The 15048-nt window shown below is 37.1% G+C and overlaps 1 protein-coding gene across 1 annotated transcript in view; it reads left to right on the top strand.

Moving 5' to 3' along the window:
• LOC145686391 (putative G-protein coupled receptor CG31760) overlaps window positions 1-15048 on the top strand; it is an 890751-nt gene that overhangs the window by 283062 nt on the left and 592641 nt on the right. The gene's annotated exons all lie outside the window — the stretch shown is intronic.

Raw genomic sequence — 15048 nt, 5'->3', positions numbered from 1 at the left:
CGATTGGTCGTGGGCATGAGGAGAATCGGGCGCCAGCGCCCGACAAGCTGTAAACTTTATTGTCTTCAGAATTTACATGGTGTATGGTATACAGGAAATTGTTATAGATTACATTTGAAATAACATACAAATATGGTACACGACATATGCGTTTTCGGAAGCAATACACTACAGCTAAATTATCACAGTATATCAGAGGTTTGTATTCACCGTACAGGAGAATGGCTATGGCCGTAGCCAAAAATTCCATTACAAATATTGGATAGTCTCTAGAAATGTTAGCACAGTACATTGGTTGTCCGTGTTCGTCAACAATAACGATGGACGACGGCGTAGCATCGACGTACAACACCAACTCTGGAGTGGAATCTTGCCAAATGCGTTTAGGGAGAGATTGGACATTGGTGACAGTTCTCTTCACAAACTCAGAAGTCCAGCTCTGTGTGTGGTGGAATTACAAGAGTGTAATTCACTTTGACTTCGTTCCTAACTTTCGTACATGAGTAGTGACCTTTATTCTAAACAGTTGAAACAAGCGTATCCTCTACCACGTCAAAAAATCTTGCAGTTGTGAACCGACAGCGCACCCTGCTGCAAGAAGTTAAAAGAAAACCACTCACAGCTCGAGAAACGCAACAAAAATTCAGGAACTTGATGGCATCTAACTTATGCTACTATAGTCATGATTTTGCTTTCTCGAATTACTACCTGTTTCGGTCCATGGTGCATTTCCTGAAATCCGATGATTCATAAACCAGCAGGAGGTGGAAACAACAGTGACTGACATTTTACCTTTCAGGACAAGTCGTGGTATCGAAGTGGAACCGAGAAACTGGCAGAAAGGTATCTTGAGACAGCCTAATTCAAGGGGGGTATATTTAAGTTTAACATGTTTTCATAGTAGATTACAATAACAAATACTAGTATATTGTGTACCAGAATATTGAACGACTTTTGCTTTTCCCTTGTAGTTCACAGTCGTCCTAATACGTGTCTCTACTTGCAATCAATTTGCAGATTAAATTACAATTTAAAATAATTTAATTATTTCGAAATAGGACAAATCTTTCTTTCAGTTTAAGGTTTCATGATTATGCCCTTTAGGCTAAGGGAGACGATGATTAAATGAATGGTGATGGAAGAATTCGTGAAATGAGAACGTAGGAGTAAACGAGAGTTGTTTTAGAAAACCTATGAATCAACACAGGACAAAGCACTACTTTAGCCTATAGTGCTCAGCAACCCGAAGGCGTAGAGGGAGCAACTAGGGTTGTTAAAAGTCAAAAATCAAATGTTAGTGAAACGCTTATACCGACAAACCAAAGAGAGATTCCTCACGTTAAAACATATTTTAAAAAGTTCATATAGACGCGTGGGGAAAAGTTTGTAGTTTCAGAGCTAGGGACCACCCAAAATTGTGGAAAAAGTACATTTCAACACATATTATTCTGAACTAGCAAAACAATGGAGCAGCGCTCCATATCAGCTTAAAAGAAGTCACACATACGGCATCAAAAAATGCATTTTTCAGCAATGCGTAAGGGATTCCATAAAGGGTATAATTCCCAGGCATATTCCTAACAAAATTTGCAGATATCAAGTTGGGTTAAAAATAGTCAAAATATTAAGTCTCGATAGCATGAGCATTAATGTATTTTGTCACGGGAATACATATAACCATGAAATAGAACATCGCAAAACACGTTATTCCGAACACGAGAACCCGTGGTTCTGGTGGTCCCTAATATTTCCGACTTCCCAGGGAAACAGTTCGTGTTCGCTGCTGCCAAGCCCTACATTTTGCTTACTTTTGACCTATCTTGAAATCAGGACAAATATGAGAATTTTCTTGGGAGCAATTCAAGGATTTGTGATCTCTAGAGAAACCATTGCAGACTCATTACACATTGCTAAATTGGGAATTTTTGGATGTCGTATATGTAACTTCATTTATGGTGATATGAACGGTCACTCCACGGCTTCTCGATTCGAAATAACGTGTATTGAAATCTAACTTTTCCACGATTGGGACGGATCTAGTTCTGAAACTATGCACTTTTCCGCCACAGGTCCATATCAACTTCTCTTTGATATGAGTAATCACCTCTTGTCGCTACAGTTCATTACATCCTGTAGATCTGGGAGCATGTGGCTCAGCAGTAGAGCATTTACCTCTGGTGCGTGGGGTCCCTGGTTCAACCCCTGGACTAGTAATTTTGTGGTCGACAACATCGTGTCTGTCGGTTTTCTCGGTGTACTCCTATTTCCTCCCACTTTCTCATTCCACCTATTCTTCCATCATCATTCACTTGCCTTAATCATCGTCTTTAGCCTAACTTGCATAACCATGGTACATTAAACCGAAATATTTCATTTTCACTCTATGGATTTATTTTGCATTGCATACCAAACAAAAGAGCTCAGCAAGAAGATACCATACATATAGCAGATAAAGATTAAGCTTCCTTCCTCTTCGTAGAACTTTAATACTGGGTAATACTGCCTCTAGCGGCCAAGGGTGTCATTTAGAGAGAACAGGAGGGACAATTACTCGCGTGAGTTAGAGAAACATATGCGTTTCTTTAAAAAACAATTCACACTAATATACTAATAAAAAAGTAAAACTCTTATGTTGGAGTACAATCTTTCCACTCAGCCCCCTGGCAAAATCTGAAATGACGATACAGATGGTTTCTGGTCTTTATTCAGTTTGAAAGTGGTTCCGCGAGGTGCTGTAGGCAGTGATAATTTCAGATTTCTCCGCGAGGAATTTCAACATTGGTAGTCAATACTACTGCAACACAACTGGTAATCCACATTAAGTGTGATCGAGAGATATCCGGGAGGGGAATTTCGTAGCTCGTTAGTAGAAATCCTTGTTCCCCCTCTGAATCACCGCCTGAAATGATAGAGTGTGCATAAAGAAAACTTTATCTTATTCTTCAGGACATAACTTTACTCAACTAGTAAATTAAACCCGTTTTTCCTCTCGTGTATTCAATATCGTTATTTTCCAAGACTGTTATTTCTTCTTTCTATGAATTTTTCATATTTTCACATGCTTTATTTGGGAGACAGATCAAGGAATGTTTCCTATATTCGATTCCAAAGGAAAATCTTTGGTTAAAGATTGCCTCTGTAATTTATGAAGCCAACACAAATAAAGAATACACTCAAGTAAATGTTCCAGCCTCGAAGATTGTATGGCTTCCAAATTAGTTCTATATGCGTTGGCAGTCATCTGGATCGTTATTGAAATATAAGTAGACTAATAAGAAAGCAGCAGAGCGGTTGTGTTATGCATTCTGAGCAACCGAGCTGAAATTATTAATCTTCTGACGTTGGTGGCAAAGAAATGATGGTGGGGAATGTTGGTAAAACCTGAAAGATTACTTATGAAGCGTATAATGAATTTCGAAGGGCTTATACAGAAGCTCTATTTCCTGACAGTTCTTGTTCCTATTTTGTATCAACCCCACCCAATAGAGAAATAGCGCTTGATTAAACTTATGGAGTAGTAGATCGATATTTCATACAACACAGACTTGGTATCTTATTCTACGGGGGGAAAAAGGAGGGAATGTATGTCTCCAGCAGAGATGATTTATTGAATGTATCCGTATAAAGTGACGTCGAATTCTTTCTACCAATAAGTCTTGATAGAAGAAATACCATTTCGTACCAATACGCTTTCTAAAAATGTCTAAGGAAGGAGTATGTTTAACAATGAGGGATAATGGCTTAACTAATAAACAATGCTGTTGTTTGTTGAAGTTTAGCTTTCTTTTTTTCAGCAACGAGTCTATATAAGGAAAGGTGAAACCCAAACCACCGTAATGCCCCAATGCTCTCCCTCAGGGAAATGAAACCGGGACCATGTATATCAAAGGAGTGCATGCTTGCCACTAGACCAGCCAGATGAACTGATTTGCCATGCGAAAATTATTACATTGTTCCTTATCTATCTATCTATATAAATAAATAAAAATGAAAGTGAATAAGTTTGTGACTTAATAACTCTTGAACCACCTTACCGATCTCTATCAAATTTTCAACATAGATGAGGTTCGGGCCTGGAATGGGTTTTATCATTTTATTTTGATGGTGCAACTTATGGGAGGGAGAGAAAGGGGATATTTAAAAATGATGGAAAAGTAATCGATATTAATGTCAAGTCCATAGTTTTGAGATGGAAAGTGAAACTTCTAATGCCGTTTAAATCCAAATTGAGCCCCGCACTTATGGGGCATCAGGGATATATATAATGACAGATATCAGAGAGCTGCAGTAATAGTAAAAAGTGAGTGACTAACGGAACATATTACTAATTTTTCTTGTTGTAACCCTGCGAAGCGGGCAATTGACACTAGTTATAAATATTTCATTTGTAATACTAACTCATTTTAAACAAATTTAATACCTTCAATGCACTATGAAGCTTCACTTTGTATTAAAGTTTCCGCTATTCATTTGAATTTCCTTCTCCTGTTTTCTCCTTCTACTACAATAATATGTTGTTGTTTTTTTTATCACATTTCTTACTATATATTTTCCCCCTCAAATTTTGTCGCAATCAGTTTCTTTATATGAAATGAAATATTTAACTTAACACCTCATAGTTATGGGGCCAATCAAATTGAATGATTATCAAAGAACTGTGGAATGAGAAGGTGGGAAGAAACGAGATGACGTCGAGAGAATCTACAGACACAATGTTGTCCCACCAGTGGCGTATTTAGGGGGGCTTCTGGGCTTAAGTCCCCCCTGAAATCTTACTATAGTCAAGTATATGAAATATCTTGCAGAATTTTCACATTTTCAGGCAAAGCCCCCTCCCCGAAAGTTAGCAAAGCCCCTCTCGAAACAAAATCGTGAATACGCTACTGTGTCCCACACAAACGCACAGGGATTAAACTAAAATCCTATTGCACTAAAGTGCTCTATCTTGGGCCTCCGTGCTCCCAGTTTCTTAAATAATTGCTAACTATTTTAAGTATTTTTTTCTTCACTACATTCGCAAATTCTCCCAAATTGAGATCCAATTTCAATCGACTGTTTAGTATTTAAAGCAATTTTTCATATTACTTTAAGCAATTTTCATGAAATGAGGAATTCCAATGTTTCTGAAATTCTTCAAAAAATGTATTACTAGATATACTGCAGAAATTATTGAGCACGTTTATTTTAAAAGTTTATTTTTTTTCCTAAAATGATAAACTTCGCTTGCAATACCTGTCTATTATATTAAATTAGGAATGCAATAACCTGTTCTCGATTGGTGCCCACGCTTTGACATGGAGAAATGAAAAATGACAAATATTTGAAATAATTGTAGAGTGAATTGAATGTTATTTGTTTAATTTTTCAATTATAGGTCATGATAGAATAATGTGAAAAATAAATGGAACGAGCAACTAACACTCACTCACAAAAATGAATGATGCGTTTCTCTTCTATGCCAATTCACTGATCTTATTTCGTACTCTCTCTGAAGATTAGTTGCAGTTCTATTTTGAGGATAGTGGGTAGAAAGATAATTTTGTTGGACTCTGTTTCTTACTGCAAACAAGTAATTCTGACCAAATTGGATGAAATTGACAAGAAAAATAACAAGAATATATAGTAGAGCGTCGATTTTCCGAACGTCGGTCAACCGAACGACCGCTTAACCGAACTGTGTACTCGCTCGCACCTGTTACTCTCCCACCCTATCGTCCATCATCCCCCTCACTCCCAAACCAAGTTTCCCACAGTAGTCGCCGCACTGAGCCACCGCTGGCGGAACATTGCTTCTAATGGGGCCTTCATAAGGCGCTGCTGACCGGCTAAGCCGCCAGTCGCTGTGTTTCAACAATCAGCACACTTCTGTCGGTTTGGCACTGGCTGTAGAAGTAGCGACAGTATCAAAGCTGTTCACAGCAACAGCTGCGCCAGCTTAGAGTTGAGGCGTGCCGCTCCGCGCATGGCAAATAAACATGTACAGTTCGATTATCCGAACAAACCAGTTTTCCGAACACCCATGTCCCCCAATTACTTCGGATAATCGACGCTCTACTGTATTGAAATCTCTGATTCTCTAATTCCAAAAAACAGTCATTTGCAGCATTGCTAGAACTGGTACGTGACGAAATGGGACATAATTTCTGTGACAATATACGGGATAATATACGGCGCACACATGGGGAAGAAGTTCACCGGGTTCGGACTCCCTCCTAAAAACTTTCTAACTGAACATGCATTTGTATATTTTTTTCAATAAAACTATACTTCTCACATCTTAATTCGATCCACATATCCACAAACCTGAACGTAAGACTTGGACGTAGCAGTTTAAGAACCAGGAATAGGGTTCAATTCTTAAAATCATCCTAGAAGAATTTACATTATTATTTGTAAAAAGAAAAGTATAAACTTTTGTTAATTTGTTAAATGCATAATAACTTCCGTCAAATAATAAGAAAAAAAGTTTAACAGGTCATGAAATATTAAATGCCTTCTAAATGGCCGATCGCCACCAATCGCCCCTTTTAACGTCTACGTTGTGTACCACTGGCTTAAGCTAAAGCACTTGTTGTCAACCATATTCAGCTAGTGTCCTCCTTCAAAACTTTCACACTTCACGCCCCTCTTCCACTCCATGCCACTTGTTGGGCTGATTTCTTTTGCGGTTTCAGATACAGCATTGAATTCTCAAATCTTCAACAACAACAACAACAATAATAATAATAATAATAATAATAATAATAATAATAATAATAATAATAATAATAATAATAATAATAATAACGCCAGTCGAACATTGGTCCTTACTGAACAAAAGCGGATACAGATTGTTACAATGGGGTAATTAGGGGGTGCACGAAATATTCGTATTTACGTTCTAAGCCTTGATTTTTCTGATTTTCCCTACTTTTCTGTTTACTGTAATCTATTTTTTGTAATTAGAAGCTTTGTTTCTTAAATATCACCATGACACTTGTAGGATATTAGTGGTGTACCAATGTTTATTTAAAGATAGTTTGCGTCTGTCTGATAGCAATGTTTCCAGCTACAGAAAATTTCAGATTTTAGGAGAAAATTTTGAAAAAATCCCATTTTTGTCCATTATTTCCCTCTTGCTGGCTACATTCGAACAGACGTATCACTGTCTGAAAGTCTTGTCCTTAGCCTACACAACACATCATAAAAAGTTCCAGTACGATAATTAGGGGAAGTACAATTGAGGTTTATAATAAACCATGTTCTGTAAATAGTAAGAAAATGGAGAATTTCTGAGGTAGAATGAGATATATATTTTCTTTTACATTTCATTCTTACTTTGAGTTGAGTTGAATTTCAGTTTAGCGTCCCTTTCAGCAGCGAGGCTATGTGAGACGTGGACCTACTGATTAACGTGGAATCCGAACCACGTGAGCTCCCGCCGGGAATCGAACCCGGGTCTCCCGCGCCAAGGGCGCGTACGCTAACCGCTTAGCCACGGAGGAGCTCTCATTCTTACTTTGTTACATATCGCCATGATACTTGTAGGACATATTAGTGGGGTACCAAGGTTAATTTTAAGGTAGTTTGCGCGTGTTTTGTAGCAGTGTTGCAGCTACAGAAAATTTTACTTCCGATTTTAGGTGAAAAATTCAGAAAATTTCCCTTTCAACTCTATTATTTTCCCCTCTTGCTTTCTACATTGAAACAAACGTCCCACTATCTGAAAGCCTCCTCTCCGTCCTACAGAAAGCACCATAAAAAGTTTCAATAGGGTAATTAGGGAAGCTGTAGCCCCGACATGTCTGTTGACATTTGCTTCTGAGGTGTAAAAAATGTCCAAATTTCATGTGTATGATGACAGAAATTTTTTCTCTCTTTTTGTATGGATGCCAGCGACTTTAGGTTTCCATTGTACCTTGTCAACACACTATAGAATTTTGTAGGTGACTTCAACTTATGTGGCAACAGTGGTGCCATCTGAAAAAGTCTTGAAATTCGGTTAGGGAATTTTTTGTAAATTTTCACCCCTGCATTTCCCTCAATAATTTCCCTCTCGTTGGCAACACTGCAATGTAACTTACACCAAAAAATAGCCACATCCCTCTTCTAAATACAAGGCTTTAATCATATCAATCGGGTAAATAGGTTTTGAGCAATAAGTCACTAACTGAAAATGTAAGAAAACACCAAAAATGACTTGGGTCCGAAAGAATTTAGACATTAGTGCATTAATGATAAACAGTTCAAAATGTTTGGAATACTATCGGCCAAATAGTGGACTTGGAGGCATTACTTTCTGAATCACCCTCGAACAATCTACCATTTTCATTCATTTCCATTTTTCTCTTTTACCCTAAAGACAACAGTCCAAACTGAATGTTTCATTTATTTTTTTTTCTTGAGTTATACCAAGTGAAAATAATTCAGTTGTATTGTTCAAATTGTATTTACAGTACTCTTGCCTTGTCTAGCCAATGTATTGGTAGAATTGTTTTTCGCTATCTCTTGCTCTTTCACTTTTATTTCCTAACTTTAACCAGTTTATACCATTATCTGCACCTTTGTTACATTATTCTTTTTCTCTCCCTTTCTCTCTTTCTTTTCTCAGATCCTGGTCTATCTTGCGGCCAAACTTTCAGTTTAAGTTCCGCTGTCCCGGGCTCACTCTAGCTGCTTCCTGCAACCAACCCTCGGAACCTTAAAACCCAGCTGCGACAGAACGCGATGGTGGAGTCGCCTGCAGGAAAAAGCACCATTACAAAAATGAATCTATTATTTCGTTTCTACGAAAAAGTAAGGGAAAAAACATTTATTACCATCTAAAATGTTGACACTTTTCCAAATGATAGTTGGAACACGTTTGGTGAGCACGTTTTATAATACACATTTTTTAAAAAAATGACGGAAAATGAAACACTGTGAATATTTTAAATGTCACCTAGTCACAGACGTTGATTCGATTTAAAATTTGTTTTTTACGACACTTCACGAACTTCATGGTTGTTGAATGAATAAATATATCATATGTGATGCCATAATGTATTTAGTAGCAAATTTATTACAAATTTTAGATATCAAGAGTACAATAATTGTAATAGAAAACTACAAATAAAAGATTTCTTCTGTTGATATAGTGTTTTAAGCGAGAAAACTTGCGAGATATATGTAATTAAGCTGACCACCTTTTAACCTTTGCTTCTAGGATTCTTTAAGTTCGAAGTATTTTCATTTGAAAAGGAACCAATGTGTTAAGTAACAGTACAAGAATAGATTGACACTCTCATCCAACTTAATGTTGAAAGCTATATAAAAAATCAAAAAGGAATAAGACTTATATCATTGGCTACAGTGGCGGATCTAGGCCAGGGCCGGGGGGCCTAGGCCCCCCTATTGTTTTCAGTCAGAAAATAATTTAAGCTATTATTTATATATTTTTGAAAGTTTATACATACCTATCATAATCTGGGTACTGGCTGGCCTCCCAGTTTTTACCTTCTAAAACCGCCACTGATTGGCTGCAGTATATCTTCACTTGGATCTACGAGGCCTGTCTAAAAAGTATCCGACCTTAATTTTTTCCACGCAAAGTAGTGATTCTCAGGCGGCGCCACCGTGCACGGTGGAAGGAGGAACCTTAATGCGCATGCTTGAATTTTTTCACCGCGTTTGCGTGTGCCAGTCGTGAGCTGGTGGTCGCGAAGTGAGGTGCTGTTGGTAGTGTTCGTCGGATTTAGTGTTTCTCGCAAGATGACTGAACGAATTGAGCAAAGATACTGCATCAAATTCTGTCAAAGGCTGGGTGATTCTCAAAGCCAAACAATTCGTAAGATTCAGCAGGTGTTTGGAGAAGATGCGATGGGTGTAACACAAATTAAACAATGGTTCAACCGATTCAAAGATGGCCGCACATCAGTCGAGAGTGACCAGCGTAGCGGCAGGCCCCAAACTACTCGGAATGCAGCTGTTGTTGAGCGGGTGCGAAATTTGGTGATGGCAGATCGCCGTTTGACAGTGCGGGAGATTGCAGAAGATGTTGGAGTGAGTAAAGATTCTGCACATGCAATTTTGCGTGACGATTTGAACATGAAACGAGTGGCTGCTAAATTTGTACCCAAGTTGTTGTCTCAGGAGCAAAAAGACACCCGTTTTGACGTTGCACAGGACCTTCTGGACACCACCAAAACTGAGCCTGGGTATCTGAATTCCGTGATAACTGGAGATGAGATATGGGTGTACGGGTACGATCCAGAAACAAAACAACAATTGTCTCAATGGAAGCATCCCGATTCTCCAAGGCCGAAGAAAGCGCGGCAGGTGCAAAGCAAAATCAGGGTGTTGCTGACCTCCAGTGGTGCATCACCAGTAAGCACCGGAAGGACAAACAGTGACAAAGGAGTACTATCAAGATGTTCTCAGGCGACTCCGTGACGCAGTCCGGCGGAAAAAAACAGACATGTGAACAGCGAAGAACTGGCACATCCATCATGACAACGCCCCAGCACATTCATCCCAATTGATTCACACGTTCTTAGCCAAACATGGAATTACAACCGTTCGCCAACCTCCCTACTCTCCAGACCTGGCTCCTTGTGACTTCTGATTGTTTCCAAAATTGAAGACGCCTCTGAAGGGATCCCGTTTTGAGAGTAGAGAAGACATAATGCGGAACACGACGACGGAGCTGAACAACATTCCAAAAGAAGACTTCCAGCGGTGTTTTCAGCAGTGGAAGGATCGGTGGGCTAAGTGTGTGGAAGCACAATGGGCCTACTTTGAAGATGATTAGGGTCCCAAATCTGTCAGGTATTCGCAAATATTTTTCTGGCCAATGGTCAGATACTTTTTAGACAGCCCTCGTATTATCAGGGTTTTATTGACTTACAAGGACTGAAGGGCCAAGAGCTTTCTCATTCCTGATACGACGTTCTCTGGAGGAAATAGGAGATGACTAAAGTCGATCTCCATGCTATTACTAATATCTCTCATTCACTTGCTCGGTTGTTCCCGTCACTCGCTGCTTCGAGTTTAGTCCTTCTACGTTTAGTTTCGTAACTATCTTGTCCTTAGACCTTGTCAACTCTGAAAAATCTTGGTTTACGCCATTTCTCATGCTAGAGCTCCCATTCCTTTGCCTGAATCTTGCGGTACTTTCTCTTGCATTTGTCGGGGAGAAGTCTTGTGTTCAGCAGTAACCTAGAACGTCATATCTGTATTTTTCTACAATCCACGGCTTCTAAGTCTCCGATGCAAGTCTGCATTTTACTTCATATAGCTTTTATTCTGTTCGGATAGCATTGAGAAATCTTGATTGCAAAATTTGGATGTCCGGTATGAATTAACATAATGCAAGTAGACCTTTTTTTCAACATTCCAGTGGTTTTCATTTTCCCGTTGCGGCCGTTTGACATCATTGGGATCTCGGAAACGATACAGTAAAAAACATATTTAGACTCTGGCAAACACATCCCGACACCATATCTTTATGTATATACAACATAGAAGTGTCAAATTTAGCTGAAACATCCCACAATAATAATAATAATGCAATTTAATCTATTTAGTTCATTGAACGTTTTGGTGCAAAAAAACATCCATTATATCATACAGAATGAATTGATAAAGATACAAGTGACAATCATGTTGTACGTCGCATGCATAGAAATATATACATTCTATTTGGATAACAAGCACAAAAATTTTAAGATACATAGATACATACTTAATACACATAATGAAGATATACACATAACATATCCCTGTGGGTCACATGCTGAGATACTCTCCGTTGTGAATTACGATTAGCAAAATTTATAATATATATATTCATTTATTGAAATCTATATCCAGTTTATTTTTTGAGATAGCACTGAATTGTTTTATAATTTTGTAGTATAAGTACTTTTAGGAGTGTATTTTCCTTTTAAGAATAATAGCTATCTTGTTCTCGTTTTCTGAACTGGAATTTGGAAAATTTTGCTGAAAACAATTTGTTTGTTTTGTCTTCAATTATATAATTTGTCAATTATCATTGCATTGATGTGTTGCACTCTTGTTGCAAGATATTCAAGTTCAAAATGGTCCAAGTTTGTTATACTACGGGTGATACAGTTTGAGATGACAAAATACCAATAGCTAATCAATTTTATCTGTACTCTTTAATCATTTATTAAGTAATAATGATAATAATACTAATCCAAGATAGTGACACCAGTAAATACATACTAGTGAAAATTTCAGTAAAATGTGGAGACATCAGAAACAATTGAAAACAATGGCTCCCAAAAATCACTTGAAAATAGAAAACAATATGGAAAATGAATTTTAAAAAATATGTATTTCTAGCACTAACATTGAACTAATCAATACCAAACTATATTACAAATATCAGCAAATCCAGTACTTGGGATCGATAAATTCAAACTATTCTAGAATTAAGAAATGAGAGGACATAACGGTACCTGCAAAGAGACTGAACATTACTATCATTAATAAAATGCACCAACAATTGACTCTTATAGTTGTTGCAGTGCCATTGATTCAAAATATACGTAAAATATTTAGTATAGAAATGTGCAAGTACGTATAAAGGCTTAGTAGATGAAATTAAAAGATATGGAAATGTCAGAAAGTTACAATGAGACAAATTGTTATCTTAGCTACAGCTGATGTCCCTAAATGCACTACGACACAATTGTAACAAATTCACGCAAAATATCTTTTAATAAAATCTACAAAAATCAGTAATTCTAGAAATCTCTCATATAATTAGTCAGGAAGTTCTATTGAGAACTCTTCCAATAATCCTAGAGACGGCTGTCAGATTATTAAGTTAAAGTCAGTTACACCAAAATACAGTAATAATAATAATAATAATAATAATAATAATAATAATAATAATAATAATAATAATAATAATAATAATAATAATAATAATAATAATAATGGAAAAAGGAGAAGAATGCACTTTAACTTTTAGAGTAATAAAAGAAGAATGCCCTTTAACTTTTAGAGTGATAAAACTATGAAATCATGAATAGTTTCAACCAGTAAATGGGTGTTATCTATCTTGATACATAATCGAAAGGATACAGAACGTGGATGTATGACTGAAAGAGCAAAATTTCTTGCCGAATCAGGAAAAGAAAGCACACGAAACTCCGATGGATCGAAAGAGCAACGCGTGTCTATATTGGTAGTCACGCAAGGACCTTCTGTTATCCATAGTTCTTTCATCTTGCTAAAAGTCTACCCCCTCCCAACTCTATCACCTCCCATTATATACTCCTTCATGCTCTAAAGAAGTAATTCTGTGGCGCTTTCTCATCTAAAGATTTCCTTAGCACGCCTCCCTCCTACTACTCCGTTAACCACGTAACTTTACAAGCTTGCTTCTTCAATTATTCATTTATGAATAATTAATGCTTGTTGCTTCAAAAGCTCTGGTAACGATAAAACATTTTATGCGAAAGTTATAGCCATATTAGTTCAGAATTTTTCGGTTAATTGACTGCTCTTTTGTGGTAATAATTTGTGTACACATTGCGGTAAAGTAATATCATTCTTTTTATGGTCAGCATGTTTATACATATTTCCACTACACTGCTCCTACGAATGCAGATTGCTTGAATGGTTATTCTTAATTCTCCATTTATTGCTTTAAGTTTCATGTTTCGCTTTTCCTAAAATTTAAAGATAAAATGTGGGAAATGTAAGTTAAGTATCGTCCATTGCAGAAGTTGGTGAAAGTTAAAATAGCCGAATATAAAGAAAATAGATGCAGCGTGAATTACACGGATTCACTCAGGTATAGAAATGTTTGGATCTGTATGTATAATCATTGTCTGTCCATTCAGTATAAGTGTGACAGATATAAAGTTCCAACTTTTACCGAAGTGACTTTCCTCAAGTTCCAACTTTTGACCACTGAATGTGCGTAATAATTCTTTGAGGGAAATTTAAAATATTTTTAATGTTTTAAAAAAATTGATTTCAGAATAAATTTATTTTTCAGATAGACCAGTCCCTTTAGTGTCTTAAGTAGTTTTCTTTTCGATTTGTAATGTCTTATTGTTTTATTTAAAAGAAAGAAAAAAATACTTTTATATATTTTCCGATCCACTAACACTGAAATCTATCTATGTTGATCATCTTCGGTTGCATTGGAAAGCGGCCAATTCGAACAAGTAGCCGGACAAGTTACAGAAAATACATGTATTTTCGACGTAGCTAATAAAACCGATACGAGTAGATTTTAAAAAGTGCAGCATTTTTTGTATTTGTCACAATTTCTCCATGAAATCTATAAATTTACAAAAGGATGCTCTAATGCTTAAAGGATGGTGTTTTAGAGACTAGATAGCTTATACTTTAGCTAGAGCTTGCATCATTCAATATTGCATTTTCTATTAACTACCCGCTGGTGGTATACTTTCTTATTTAAACTGTTAGATAAATGAAACATTAATCGAGTTCCTGTGTGATACTTGAATTCAATATCTTTAAGTAAAATATTGGGTGTAATGTTGTACCTATTAAGGGAATGTGATAGCATCTAAATCTCTCTCTCATTAAATCTTCTATTGGCGAACTGGTGCATTTATTCTATTGGAACCTGAACATGATTCCTCCACGGACTTGGATGAATTTGAAGTCTACTGGCCTAGTTACTACCAGTAAGACTTAGTGTAAGGCTCAGCTTATCTAATACGACTACTATCCTATTACACTTCTGAAAGACACTTAGGTTTTGAGACCTCAGTTTTTATTTGACGTAAACATGGAAATTTACTGCTCTCGATGTCCAAATCGGAAATCTTGACGTTAGTGGAAAATTGTCACTTACGTGGGAAGGGCGTGATTTCACTCAGAGATAATTACAGCGAACTTGGTGTAGGAGTAGGTAATGGGAATAGAAAAGAACGTGTGGAAGCATTCGTTTCCCAGGCGTTCAGAAACAGAAATAATGAGCCCTACAGTTCATTAGAAGTATGGCCTGTCAATCAGATATTGATGGGACAGAGCCGTTGCTCGCTGTTGCGGCCATTGCAGAAGAAGTTAAAGAAAGTA

Source organism: Thermobia domestica, chromosome 5 (assembly GCF_964235325.1).
Source record: "Thermobia domestica chromosome 5, izTheDome1.hap1.1, whole genome shotgun sequence".
Taxonomy (NCBI): Eukaryota; Metazoa; Arthropoda; class Insecta; order Zygentoma; family Lepismatidae; genus Thermobia; species Thermobia domestica.
This window is presented reverse-complemented; position numbering and strand designations above follow the sequence as displayed.